Source organism: Carica papaya, chromosome 6 (genome assembly GCF_054855325.1).
Source record: "Carica papaya isolate Zhongbai chromosome 6, ASM5485532v1, whole genome shotgun sequence".
NCBI lineage: Eukaryota > Viridiplantae > Streptophyta > Magnoliopsida > Brassicales > Caricaceae > Carica > Carica papaya.
The window spans coordinates 27,656,739-27,661,302 of record NC_142314.1 but is presented as its reverse complement, the minus strand read 5'-3'; the positions used below and the strand labels follow the sequence as shown (position 1 = coordinate 27,661,302).

The following is a 4,564-nucleotide window of genomic DNA, read 5'->3' as shown; positions in this document are numbered from 1 at the left end:
CCAAGAAATCTACCTATGTGGTATCTAACACCCAAATATAAATTACTAATTTATGATTTTCTTTTTAGATTCAAATAATTAATTAATGCATAATTTAAACCCTAAAAAATCATTAAATTGAAATTTGTCCCTAAATATATAAATGATTAATATTAAGGACCCAAAATAAATAAATAAAAATAATTTGTGGTATTTTTCGAATTAAAATTTAATTATGGGAGGCAAATGAAGAGAAAAATTAATTATTGGGGCTATTTTGCAAGTTCTAGAACACGTGCCACCTCAGGAGGCAAAAGGGCAGGGGACCAACCGAAGGTTGCCGTGTGCCAGCTGACCTGCAGGTGTGGTCAGCCATGCGGGCACACTGCTGTCAGCAAATCGGACGGTCCTGAGCATTTGATGCTGATACAATGGTGATGAGATTGGGGAACGGATCCAACAGTGCACAACCGTGCAGAGGGGATTGATTATGATCCAATAGCTCACGGGCAAGATATCGATCGAACGGGTAACATGCATTCTCGTGGATCCAACGGTCACACAAATAAACGGTCCAAATTTTTGTAGGAAGACGATCCAACAGCTACGCAAGCAAACGGCCCAAATCCACAAAAACGCGATCCAACGACTAGCAATGCAAGTGCACGGAAATTACCCATTTGCCATTATTGAATCCATATCCTATGGACCACACATTGCCACGTAGGCTGCAATCCTGCGGTCCGAATTTCACAAAGAGCAGGTTTAAAAACCCAAGCCCTACCTAGCTCACTCGAGGGAAGAAGAGGAAAAAAAAAGAAAGAAGAGAAAGAGAGTGACCGAGAGCGGCCACCCACATCAGAGAGAAGACAGAACAAGGGAAGGAATGGGAGAGGAAACATGTTGGAAAGGAGCCTACCGCAAAGGGGGAGACGTTTCGCAACCACCCTAAGCTGGAGTCCGTGAAAATCAGTCGAGTTTTTCGGTGACCTCACCCTCAGCATGATCAAACCAGAACTTTCGTGAGTGGTTGTCTAGAGCGTTTTCTTCCCTTTTAAATTAAATCGAATGCTCTAGAGATAGTTGGCATGTAGTAGAACAACTTCATGTCCAAATTGAACCAAAACCGAGTCTTGTATGCATGAACAAGCTCATGCAACTCTAGGGTTGGTCACTGACCTAAGAAGAGTATTTTTCGTGCAGGTTTTTTCTCAACTTTGGGGATGTTTTGGAGCTTGATTCACTTCCTAAACATTCCAAAATTGTAAGTATAAGCAAAAGGTAACCGGAAGCCTTCATAACATCGGTTATTACCAAATTTTATCAATAGTAGATGGATTTACAAGATGAGGGGGTTCATGAACTTGTTTTAAAAACCAGTTCTGGACCCATCCAGGCGGCTGAAATCACTGGGAAAGATCTAGAATGAGTCTGTTTAAGTTTATTTTATTTTAACTCCATTTTCTTGATTTTGTTGTGTGATTGCATGATTTGCTTGATTTTGTTGTGCAATGGCATATATGATGAAATTATAAGGTTAGGAATGTGTTTCATGCTGAAAAATTAGAGAATGCAAGAAAGTGTGATAAAATATGAAGAAAAAATTTAAGTAGATAAGAACAAGAAAGGAAAAATTAAATAAAAGAAAATTTTGGTGAAAATTTGTAAAATAGGAGAATTTGAAATTAAGCTAGGAATAAAATAAATTAGATTATGAATAAAACATAAATAAAAAATAAAATAAATAATTATAATAAAAATAATATGAAAATACTAATAATACATATAAGAATTGTAAAATAAAAATAATTAAATTAGAATTGTAGCACCCGGAAAGGAGGAGGAAAAAAAAATAAAAATAAAAATAAAAAAAATAAAAAAAAAATAAAAAAAGCCACGTCAGCAGCCACGTCAGTAGGCCCGGTCAGCAGTCCCGGCCAACCAGGACTTGCCACGTGGCAATACCACGTCGTTCCAAAAAGGGCCACGTTGGCGATCCGCGTGGGCGCGATCGGACGGCCCAGATCAAGCGGGCGATCGGACGGTCCAGATTTAATCGCACGGACGGCTCAGATTTAATCAAAAACGGACGGCCCAGATTAAAACAAAATGGACGGCTGAGATCAAAGGGCAAGGGGTTATAAATAGAACCCCCACACCAGACCACAAACCCTAGCCGCCTGCCGCTCGCCGAAGAAGACGAACTAGAAGCCGGCCGCCGCCACCCGCCGCCGCACCGGAGGAACTTCCGACCGCCGATCGAGGTAAATTTCGTACCCCCGACTCGTTTTTCCACGCTGATTCCTCCTGTGGCCAAATCGGAGCCAAAATCCCGGCCAAACGGCCGGAATACACGGCCGAAGCCCAGCGGCGCCGCCGCGCCCCTTCTCGGTTTTTGCCTCCGATGAGGCCCTTCCCGGCCTCCGTTTGATGCAATTTTTATATCACCGTGATCACCATTCTTTTCTCTACAGGTTGACCGGAGCCGAATCACCAAAACACGAACCTCGCCGGAGAGCCGCCGCACCCGAGAGCGCCGCCGTCGGTAAGCTCCGTTTTTCCGTGATTTTTTGGCCCCCCGAGGGCCCTAGGGTTGTTTTCTCACAGGGACCGATGCGAGTGTGGCCGAATTCGGCCGAAAACAGCCAACCCGAGGCGACTGGCGGCGCCGTCGCCGGAGCACGGCGGAGCCGCCGTGCCGGAGTTGCGATTTGGGCCGATTGAGGCCCTGGGCCTAATTTGGGTTTTTTTTGGAAAACGTGCAGGTACTAGTAGTGCGTTTCAGTTCCCCGAGGAAAATTCAGGGAAAAGTAGGGACAGCCTGCAAGCGCACTGTGAAGCCGTGTTCGGACCCCGAAACGAGTAAGGACCCCTCACTCTATTTCCTATCACGGTTTTAAAGTCCAATAAATGATAAAACGGTTTTTCATGAATCAACGAATGTGTGAAATTGCTTAAGGTCGCTAATGGAGCCCGAGTCTAGTGTGTTTGTCGATTAACTGTTATTTGGCCTGTTTTACAGTTTTAAATGCAGCATGAGGTTCGATGTTTTCATTTTATAGTTTCGTGTGCATATTTTACTGTTTTATTGATTATGGATTGAATGATCGGGATATTGATGCTATATGTTGTCTGTTTGGCATAAATTATCGTTTTGCTTGTTTGTATGTGATTGATGATGCTGACTGAGGGAAAAGGAGAATGAAAGATTATGTGAATGGAAATTGTATAATGTGTTCAGCCTGACTAGATATCCTGGGAGATGGTGGACGGACCGGGTCCGTAGGGAACCCTACCGGGATTGTGGTCTCCCATACCGGACGGGGTATGAAGATCTTATGTGTTTTGGCGCCCATACCGGACGGGGTATGGGGACGGCCCGTTTCACCCTCATACCGGACGGGGTAATGAGGTTTATTGTTTTGGCGCCCATACCGGACGGGGTATGGGGACGGCCCGTTTCACCCTCATACCGGACGGGGTAATGAGGTCTATGGTTTGGCGCCCATACCGGACGGGGTATGGGGACGGCCCTGGAATATGATTTCAAGTGTTAAGGATTAACGGGTAGCGGGACCCCTATGGATCCCCATGGATACTAGTGGGCTGGTGAATTAGGAAAATATGTTGTGTAACGATTGAATTACGAAAAGTGTGATAGGTATTATGTTATACAGTTCATATATATGTTTTCATGATGATGATGATATTATTGCTTTCGTATATCGTTTTATGAATTTCACCGAGGTAAGTAAATGGTAAAGGTTTTATTTTCGATAAAAGGATTTGTTGTAAATTATGCTCTATTGGTCTTTTTGTGTTTTCTACCAACATTTACCTCCGTGACGGTGAGATATCGTGATGTCTTTACTGGGCTAGTGTAGCTCATTCCTTATTTAATCATTTCAGATCAAGAGAACATCGTTCCCGAGCCGGTTCCGCAGGACGACGACGAAGGGGACGCCTAAGGACTCTATAGTCACATTCGTAGTTTTTACTTTCAAGTTTTCCCTTTAGGTAGTTTAATCTTTTATATTTTGTGAGCACGTTTTTGGTTTTAGTGTAAGGAATGTTAATCAAATTTTGTCTTCGCTTCCGCATTTAATATTTATAATATAATTTCCATTTTGAATTACCGGGGCTGTTACAAGAATGATGGAAATAGAAAATAAAATAATAATAATAAATACTAACAATAACAATAATAACTAATCATAAAGAATTACATAAAGTAAATTAATATTAACAAATAAAAATTCAAGTAGTAAAATAAAATATCTAAAGTGAATTAGGAAGAATTTAGTTAGGAAAAAAAAGGGAGAGTGATGAGTGAAACTCCAAAATTGTAAAATAAAACAAATAAAAATGTCAATTTTAACTAAAATATGAAGAAAAAAAAATGAAACAAAGATTTGAAAAAAGTAAAAATTTAGAGACAACTCGTTTAAGATTGGTATGTTTGAAATTCAGTGGGCGGTAAACTTTATCCTTGGGTGGATGAAAGGCCTTCTAGACGTAGTTGGGATGCAGTTTATTTCTGGGTCACCTAGCGACGGTCTATTGTGATCAGTTGTTGCATAATTTA

The 4,564-nt window shown here is 41.6% G+C and overlaps 1 long non-coding RNA gene across 4 annotated transcripts; it reads left to right on the top strand.

Moving 5' to 3' along the window:
- Positions 1–728: 728 nt before the first annotated feature.
- Positions 729–4,114, top strand: LOC110806610 (uncharacterized). Of its 4 annotated transcripts, none has more exons than XR_015821695.1 (4): positions 729–1,001; positions 1,183–2,524; positions 2,745–2,841; positions 3,889–4,114. It is a non-coding gene; the product is annotated as an uncharacterized LOC110806610 (long non-coding RNA). The 4 variants fall into 4 exon arrangements; XR_015821696.1 differs by lacking the exon at positions 3,889–4,114 and having other exon boundaries at positions 1,183–2,243; positions 2,454–2,524; positions 2,745–3,882; XR_015821693.1 differs by having other exon boundaries at positions 1,183–2,841.
- The last annotated feature ends 450 nt before the right edge of the window (positions 4,115–4,564 follow it).